The sequence below is a fragment of the Pavona decussata genome, unplaced genomic scaffold (genome assembly GCF_977016875.1).
Source record: "Pavona decussata unplaced genomic scaffold, jaPavDecu1.1 SCAFFOLD_321, whole genome shotgun sequence".
NCBI classification, from domain to species: domain Eukaryota; kingdom Metazoa; phylum Cnidaria; class Anthozoa; order Scleractinia; family Agariciidae; genus Pavona; species Pavona decussata.
The window spans coordinates 142,556-152,595 of NW_028145711.1; the positions used below are offsets into that span (position 1 = coordinate 142,556).

The window sequence follows — 10,040 nt, forward strand, 5'->3', positions numbered from 1 at the left end:
GTAAAGCGCCCTTTGTCATTTATTGACCACACTATCACTAGAGAAGAGGAAAAATCGCCGAGCTTGGCATTGATCAAAGCTTCTTTGAAAAGCTCAAGTCTTTATAAGATGTATTGCATCTGACCTTTTCTTCTGGGCTCAGAGTAAAAGACATCGACGGCACAAACCACCAAAGTTTACTTAAGAACGTGGCGCAAGACAACTGGAGAGCTGCTGTTAACATCATCTCCAAGCATCCTGCCTCCAGGAATTTTTGAAAGAAGCAGTATGATTTACGATCTTTTGGAAAGTTAAAGACTATTCCCATTCGACTACATCTGTCCTGAAATACACTGCACCTTTGGAACTAGCTTCTTTTTTAAACACGCTTGTCCATCATGAGGTAAAAACAATGTGTCCCATGTGGAACAGTGCTTTGGAAGGAGCTTTAGGGCCTTGCAAAAACGAGACAAAGATATGAGAGATACCAACTAGTGCCCTGTGCACCACGGCTGCTGCTAAGTTTCGAAATTCCAGAATGTCAGCTTTTGCTCACAGTGTTTCAGTGATTTTGCCTTACAGTGGTGCTAAACTCACGAATTCGTGCAATTGAATTGATTGGGCATTTGTATGTCTCACAAAGAAACAATTGCAATGCAGAAACAAAAGGCAAAAACACGATTCCTTTATGCTTATCTGGAAAACGGAGCTTGAATTGTCCAAGAAGTGTGAACTGCTCCCACGAGAAATCAAGTCAAAGCAAGTGCCTGTGTATGCTGAGGATGACATGGAAGTGGAAGTATTGTTGGACCTGTATAGGTATTCGCAAATTGTAAAATAATGATAATAATTTCTTGAAAATTATTATGTTGTTAGTAAATGTTTGTACTTGCATTAAAACTTAAAAAAGGTATTGTTGGACCTGACAATCACAACTATTGCTAGTTACACAAATTACTCACGGGAGGTGTTTTTCAAACGCTTACATGTAATTCAGGATGTGCTTATTGCGGCCCAGCGCGATGAAACAACAGAGGCAACAATGGGACAAGCTGTCACAAGAATGTCCGGTGAATTTTCGTCAATGCCAAAGTACAGGTATGAATCAAAGCTATAATAATCTTAATAGATTTACTACAAATTATTTATATATTTCATGGTTTTGAGCCCTGGACGTAGCCAGCACTGTAGAGAACAATGTATGGTAATGATCCCAGCTATCCAAAGCAGAATTTAATGTGTACAATTTTATTCCACAATTATATCAGAGGTGTAATCTCAATGACAATTATTTTGGCTTATAATGTATTACCTATCAATGAAAATTTCAAGTATTTTATTAAGAGGAAAATAACGATTGGGTAGCATTTCCTCCATGGTTTGCATCAATCAGCACACTTACTTAGGTTAAGAAACAGTTTATTTCTGATGCAATTCACAGAATTGTGGTTGATAGCTTTGACATGAAAATTAAGTCCAGGATCCAGACTAAGCAGCATTCAAACCAATCCATTCATTGGACTAACCATTAGACGATGGCATCAGACGACCTCTCACTACAAAACCTGCCACCAACAGCTTCTGTGCAGAAAGATTTCAAATATGATTGTTCAGTGTTAGTGGCTCGAGTGGCTACCAAGTACATACCTGCTTTTCAGTAGCTAAAAGATGTGGTTGCACAACATATCTCCCACCCTTATCTTGAAGAGATGTCAAGAAAATCTGAATAAGTGAGTTTTATAATTCTTTTTATAAAAGCTACTAGATGCAATTTAACAAATCGATGTCATGTTTTCCTTTCTTGTTTGTTAGCTCATGAGAGTTTGTACATTGGCATCAGTAAATCAATCTAGCAAGAGGCATAATGCAAGAAACATACTATCGCACATTATTAGTAGAGTCAGGGAGTTCTTTCATAAATTATTTGAGAAAAGTATTTGCAAAAAGCAAAGAATCTGCCTTTCTGGCCCCTACCTTTTTTTTCTAGTTAGATTTTCAGTTTAGGTTCTACATGTATCTGCTGTTAAAGTTTCAGAAGATTTAACCAAAGGAAATTGAAAAAAAAAATCAAAGCCTATTACACACTTACAAACGCCTATGTTTGAGTAGTTTTAACTCGAGACAGAAAGGCACAATTCTACCAGTAAGGGTTCAAGGACACAGTTTTGTTCTTGATTGTTACATTTTCAGTGATTTCATTGAATTGGTAGAAAGAAAACTAGAAAACTGCCTTTCAATTATTGTGTAACATAGTACATGTCATATTATAAGGGAAAACCCTATGGAGCCACCTTTACTGAAGATAGGTAACGATTGTTTTTTTTTTTTTTTTTTAAATTATCAAATCTTAGTTAACTAGAAACCCCTTCCATTACCTGAACAAAACTAAATTGTATAATGTACACGTAATGTGGCCATCAGCAAATTTCTTGACTGTACCACATATCACGCTAAGGTAAAGGAAAAGCTAATGTAATTTTATTAGATGAAAGACTGAGGAGTTGTTGAATCTGATTTCTTTATTGATGTCTAGAGACTATAGCAATACCAAATGTCTAACACATAACGATAGCCAGCTACTAAGAGCTTAGAGATGAGTAAGAGACAATAGGAGAAGTTTCGCCTTGGAGCTCGCTCCTCTAAGGGTTTGTGATCATGATTGAGATTGTTGTTGTTGCCCTTTCAAACCAAAAACGAATGAGGCCAGTAGTCAGCCCTAAAGAATATGACTTGATAAGGGATTTATCAAATGGCTATGGTACAGCAAAACATTTTGTTTTGGTAACTCCACTCACGAAAAATACGTCTCTCTCCCCAGCTTTGGTGACCGAACACGACTAACAATTTGATTCATTTCAGGGGTGGATCCATGATTTTTCTCAGGAAGGGTGCAGCATCAAGTCTACAGGATACCCATGAATAGGACAAGTGAAGATGAGGCACGCAAAATGTCTGCTCTGACCAATAAGAGAGCTAATTCTCCAGACTTCAGTGCCAAACTACCATTTTTGGCTATTCAACCTTGTCTGGTGTACTTCGACACCAATAAACCACATTTTTTTCTTTTGCAGAATACCGGTTGTATAAGAAAGCCGTGTCATTTTAGAGGAGGGGGTGCATCCCCTGCACACTTCCCCCAGATCCGCCTCTGCATGTGACCCACTTGCACAATAATCCATATAATAAACTACATTCTTATCCATTGCATAGCCTTTACAGGGTCATAATATTGTTTCTTTGTTTTTTAATAGTTTGGTAACAAAGTTGGCAAGGGCCAGTTCAGGGGAAAGTCCCTACCCACTTATGTGTACCCTGGATGTTTGAAAAACATCATTAGGGAAAAACTGTCTGAAGAGCTGAGGAATACCCAAATCCTGAAACTCCTGCGGTAAGAATTATTATGTTGAGAAATAAATGTTAGTACCTGGCCCACCCCATACCTTCCATCTGTTAACTCCACTGTTACATCTTTGCTTCTCAAAAGCAGGTTGTATTAAAAGAAAAAAGCTTCCCATTTTGATTTTTCAGTTTCAGGCATTGAAAAAAAAATAGTCACATTATCTCATGCCTCTTTATATCTCTCTCTCAGGGTTTTTTGATGGACATGTCATTATTCATATAAAAAGGTTTCGAATTCCCACCACCAAACTAACATTGCACTTTTTTTGAATTTCAGGCTTACAAGGTCACGATGTCAGACTTATTCACAGCGAAATGGCCTGGAGATAAATGAAGTTACACTTTTTTTTCTATTACACTTATTTTTTTAATTGTTTTATTCTAAAATTGCATTCAATAATCTACTGCATTTCCGCTCATCTTTTCTACAAAAATGTGACTAATCATGGTATATATTTGGAAATAGATATGTGCTTTCAAAATTCCTGGTATAATTATTATGCTTTTTCCAATTAACAGTAATCAATCTTTCTTAATCCACGTAATTGGTCTTGGAAATACATCCGTCTTTTTAATGTTCACTTCCAAAAGGCACTCCTTTGTGGTGCCAATGGTCAATCTTACACTTGAATTCAAGTAATGCAGTAAAATTGCCCTTTGAGACCATGAAAGAGAACTGTAAACTGTATCTACTCAAAATGCATGTGCATCATATCACTAACAAAAGGGTGTCTTTGATAATGGAGCAAAAAAAGTTGATTCTAAAGTAATCACTTGCCTAATATTGTCAAAACAAATTACTATTATCCCAACATCAGCCACCAATGTAGCCTGTCAGGTCTACAAATAAAATTATAATCACCATGCAATTTGTTGATGAAGAAAACAAATGAAATCAAAGAAACAAAGTTGCCCTGATGACAGTGTGGTTTACAGAGCTTCCACTGGATCCTCTTCAGGATTGTAACAACAAAGTAATTAATTGTAACAACAAAATAATTACTGCAAATAGTAACTGGTTTACCACCTTTTCCTCAAAATGCAACATTCTCAGTTACCTATGCTGTATTCAAATTACTGCTGAAAATAGGGCAGTGTAAAATGCAGACTGCTGACTGACTGTCGACTATTGTCTTTAGGGTTGAAAAACAATGGGGATATTGTTGTCATGTACTCATTTGCATGGTGAAAACAATAGTCTGCAGTCTGTACTTTTCATTGACGGCTGCTGAAATACATTCAGATTGAACATTTTATTGTTTCAAAATAATCTCAGTTAATTGGGCCTATAAAAGTTCTTGGACACTGGCTATCTTAGTCAAGAATGAATTGTTTTGCCACAGTTGATCCAATTTAGAATGGTTAGATTACTGTAAATGACGATAACAAAGCAAGAATAAATATTCCATAAAAGGGCTTACAGAAAAGCAGTGTCACAAAAATTCTTCAGCCAGATAATTTTGGTCACTGTAACTGTTATCAAAAAAGGAAAGTCTTATTTGAGCAAAAGCCCTACACCTTTGACTTATTATATGGGCAGTCTTTGTGACTCTTGCGGGAGTGAGTGTTGCTACCACACCATTTGCACTTCTTCCCTCCCACTTCTACAACTGCTCCGTGGGGTGCTGGCATAGTAGTATCAGGTAGAGTGATACCAGTCGCACTTCCATCACGGACTGCAGACTCAGTGAGCAACACTGCTTCTTCTTCAACCAGGTCATCCTCTGCATCCTCACCATAGGTGTTCTGTATTCGGCAATTTTTGACATATTTCTTTCTGAAGGAAAGAAAACAGACAAAGATTGATATCAACAACAACATAAAAACGGAAAATCTGTTAGAGCTTGGCTTTTCTAATAAAATGCATTTCTTATCCTTCCCAGTTTATCAGGAAATTTTGTGTCTAAGTAAAAGCAATAAGTAAATATCTCCACAATGTACAGTAGTCTCTTTAATTATAGCTAAGAAAATCAACTACCTCTAGCCTAAAGTTTACACATTAATATTTAAATAGAAGACAGTGGAACATGACTCTACTGAGGTAAGAGAAAGTACCTTAGCTTCTGCTCCTCTGCACGGTCAATATTTCGCTGTACTCTTTTTCTCTTCCCTTCCGCAGTTTTGTAGCGCTCCAGTCTCTTGTATCTCTCCTCATTGTCGTGTTGACTGTAATAAAATGGTCATAGTTACAATAATATTAGCTCTTTATGTTCATTGTATTGTAACATCAATTGCAATGTCCAGTTATCAACATATTTTCCTGTGATCAACAATGATCAGTGATCGACAAAATAGATGAAACACCAGTAATACATTACAAACTTGTCACACAAATAAAATTTTTGCAGGAAACATGCTCAGATAGGCTTACATAGATACAATATTTAAGCAATAGGCCACACTTTCTATGTGTTTACCAGCACAATAACCCACGTGGGATGTTGGGAGAACACGATGAAAGCTTGTACATTGTAAAAGTGGGTTATCATGCCACTAAACCCATAGAAAGTGTGGTCTATTGCTTTTATAAAATAACTTTAAGTTTTCTACGAGTTTACCGGTACAATAAACCATAGGTTTTTAACCAATCAGAGCACGTGTACTATCTTAGTTATTTTATAAATAGCACATATAACAAATCACATACAAAGTAGATAGAACTATGCATCCCATTTCTTGAATGCCATCAAGGACTGGAAGACCCATTCGTGAATAGAGGTCAGGGATCCAATGGTACTCCGGTCTTCTGTTCTTGTAGCACCAAGCCATGTTGGCCGGGAGTAATCTAAGTTTGTTGCAGCATGGTAATGCTTCATGTGCAAGTTAGTGTCCTTGGCGCAGAATTTAGTGAGAACACTAAATGTTGACTCAAGGAGATTTGAGTGCCCTTTTCCCAAGTCTGGCTTGATGACCTTCTCAGCATCTTTGGCTCTTTCACTGCATTCTATTTCATACGCCAGCGCATGAAATTCACATCGCAGAATGTGAGCTGAGTGATATTCCTCACCAGAACATTTGAGTTCTGCATAAAATCCATCAACATCCGCTTCACACTTTTTACAGCTTCACTTAGTGAGTGGATGAAAGCTGCAGGAACCCCCCTGCCATTCATGAATATCTCTACAGTGGTACTTTCCAAGGGCCAACATAGTTTGTCTGTATTTATCTGGGCTGTTTCCAGCATGGACCAGGGCACAATAGTGGTTTCGCTTTGCATTTTGGAATTTTGGATAAAACCCGGACCAATACACCCACAAACAGGTTTGTTTCTAGTGGCAACAAATGTATGACTTTTTGCCAACACAACATTTGACAGATTCAATTGAAGGAAATTCTCTTTTGTGTAAGGCAATAAAAGCAGATGAGAATGATGACTTTGTTTTAAGCTCCTCAAGCTTCTTCCCATGGGCCCTTCCAACATGGCCCCCACACAACATGATTCTACTCTCTTGTTCATTTGAGTATGACTGGCGAAACCCCTTGGCTGAGGAAGAGTCAGCATCCTGCCAGTTGACTTCAACTTTTAGCCCCTCTTCTTTGGCTTTGGCCCATAGCACTTCACTGAGATGCCCCTCAGCTAACTTGGCTGTCCCCTGCCAGAGTTCCTCATCACAAATGGTGTCAGCTCGTCTCATACAGAGATGCCCATAATAAAGAGGGGCACCAGTAAAAAAAATTCTTGATCACGAATGTGCAGTTTTGACTGAAATGCCCTCTAATCAACCAACACCCATCACAACAAGTAACAGCTCTAGACCAGCTGCCTATCTGGTCAGCTAGGAGTTCCTTCATCTTCTCCTTTCCATCTTCACACATCTCATCCAACATCGACTCCTAAGGTCTTTCTGCACCCAGCATAACCATGCCCACTAATAAAAAGGTTAAGGAGATGGCCAAGGACACTAATTGTCGTCTGGATTCTTGGGCAAGGTAACTACTCTTATAATCGATCTCAACAATCCAGCAACCACAAAACTTGAAGGAAAAGACCATTGCCCCTCCAAATCCTTTTTTGCCATATGCTGTAAGAACGAGTGGGCCTGTGAAATAAGTTTGAGCGGGAAAATCATGTAAGGTAATTGTGTTAGAAAATTTATGGTATGACCTCCTACAATTTTATGGAATTGTGAGAGCACTTATGACTGTGAAGGCCACAACCTCTAGCAAAACAGCAGTAGTCATATTGATCATTTTTCACTATGTCAAATTGAGTATTTTCAAACAAAGAGGCATGTGAACACTTTGCGTTTTCAGAATTGAGGTACCTTATCTTTCTAACCACAGGTGGCTTAGACAAAATACGAAACAACTATCCCCCAAAAGGGAGGGGAATAGTGGTGAATATACCAAGACGCGAAGCGTTCAGGTATATTTCTAGCGCTATGAACTGACCCTGAGGGGTATAGTTGTTTTAGTATTGACCAAATCAGTTTAATAAAAATTTAAAAAAAGTATCTTTTTGTGAAAGAACATGTCACTTAGTTAAGAGTTTATGTTTCAATTGACATCGTTCCTGGGGTCATTTTTTATGATTTTGTTGCAAATTCAGCAAGAAAATAATTTTCTACCTACCAGTACACACCTACAAGCCAAAGTTCGTCACTTTCTTGGTATTTCTTTCTATGACTGCTCCACTTATAGCTCAAATAAATGTCTCAAAACGAATTGCCATCTTGGCTCTGGTCGCAAAACAGTGAATAGCAAAGGATATTTCGAGTTACGGGAGCCAATCAAAACGCGCAAAAATTGCTATTCACTGATTTGGTAAATACTTAAAAAGTTTATGTTGAATAACATAAATTTCTCCAAGCAATTTGAGTGTTATGTACAACATTACCTAATCTAACCATATCTGATCATCTACCAAACCTGCTTAAACTCAAAAATTGATGCCATTTGTCGGTAGTCTTGAAACTTTGGCTGATGTTAGGCACTAGCATCAATGTCTGTCCCTAAATGAAAGGATGAAATCCCAATGTAAAAAGGGAGAGTTTAAGTCTAATTTTATTTACCCTGGCTCTCAGACAAACTCTGTATCTTTCACACAAAATCCCTGTCACTGGGCCACCTACTATTCTAATAATACATCTCCCATTGTTTGACGTGCACTTGAAATATTTATTTACTTCGCCAACAAAATCAACAATGCTGGAGGTTGTCGCTATGAACAGTCCTTCTGGAACTTCAACTCTACAAAAAATATAAACCCAGAGGGAAATGTCAATTTCAACTTCATGCTCGTGAGCACTCAATGTAACTCCCTCAGACAGGCAGATTTATACAATTTTCACTCTCTTATAGGGAGAATGTGAAACACACTTCAAAAAACGCTGTTGTGCTAACATACAGAGATCGTAAACTGCGAATCCTATTGATCCCAGAGAATCTGCGAATCCTCTGATCCCAGAGGTTTTTCCGCGTAAGAGAGAGGAGCGAAAGGGGCAGAATTCACAAGAATGAGTCACGAAGCAATCGGTATTCACGCAATGGTTCCACGCAATTAGAGTCCAAAAATGTTAACACCAGTAAAGCGATGACTGTTGGTCTCAGTGTTTCAGTATAAGCCAGTAAATATTTTTATACATATCAAAACTCACACTTTATCGTGCTTGATTTCTTTCAGCGTTTGTTTTTCCATTGGAGCCTCATAATCAGAGTCACCGGTTTCATCAGAGGATGTTGCATTGGATACGAATTCTTCAAGTATTCCTTCAGCATGTAATTGCCGCTTTACTTCTTCGACGCTTTTGAGAGATTTGCCCTCAGGATTCCTATAACTGACCTGCAACGATTTTCCTGAACACGACTTCGGACACTCTTCAATCGTCCATCCGGCATTCTTTAGTTTTTCAAAATCAAGAGATATTCTCGATTTCGATCCAGAACCACGGGCTTCGTGAGCCTTTTTTGACGCTTCTTTTCTGGCCTTCGAGGCTTTTCTTTTAGGCATTCCGCAGTCTAAAACACGCAACACAGAAGTAGCTAGAAGTGTCAGGCATTCAATGTGCCGTTGCTATGGGGAGACGTCAATGTTTTCTATCGCTTTTTCTGATTGGTTTCGTGGGAAAAATAGAGGGCCTTTGTAAGGGCATAACAGTTCATATAGAGAGTATTCTTGGCGTTTTACCGCTGTAAACAATTATCGAACTGTTCAGTAAGATGGCCGCCATCAACCACAGATTGGGATAGGAACCTTTTGTGGGATATTTTCGCAATTATCAGTCGCTTTTCAATCACAAAAGGCCTGCAAATTTAGAGAGGGTTTATACTAAATTTAGATTTTTTGCGTGGATTTATTGGAAAGGCATGAAACTTGGAGCATATGACAAACACACATACAATAATCGTTCTGTGGCACCGCGTCAATATTTCTTGAATATACGACTCGCGACAACATAAAAATTACTGACAAGGTAAATTATATTTTGCAGTGTAAAATATTCCCGTTTGTGTAAATTTTGATGCACTGCCAAAGTTTGGTAGAAAATGAAAGTAATCGTGTGGCCAAACATCATGGTCAAAGAATGAATTTTGCTCGAGTTTTTTCAAAAAATGTGATGTGACGTGATAATGACCACACCAATAAAAAAGTCGAATTCCTGGAATACTTTAAATTCTTGTTGGAAATACATTTTTTTTCAGAAAGTACACGACAGCTTCTG

At 38.1% G+C, this 10,040-nt stretch overlaps 1 pseudogene; it reads right to left on the reverse strand.

The window, feature by feature from the left end:
- Positions 1-4,677: 4,677 nt before the first annotated feature.
- On the reverse strand, positions 4,678-9,328 carry LOC146453883 (uncharacterized; annotated as a pseudogene).
- Positions 9,329-10,040: the final 712 nt, after the last annotated feature.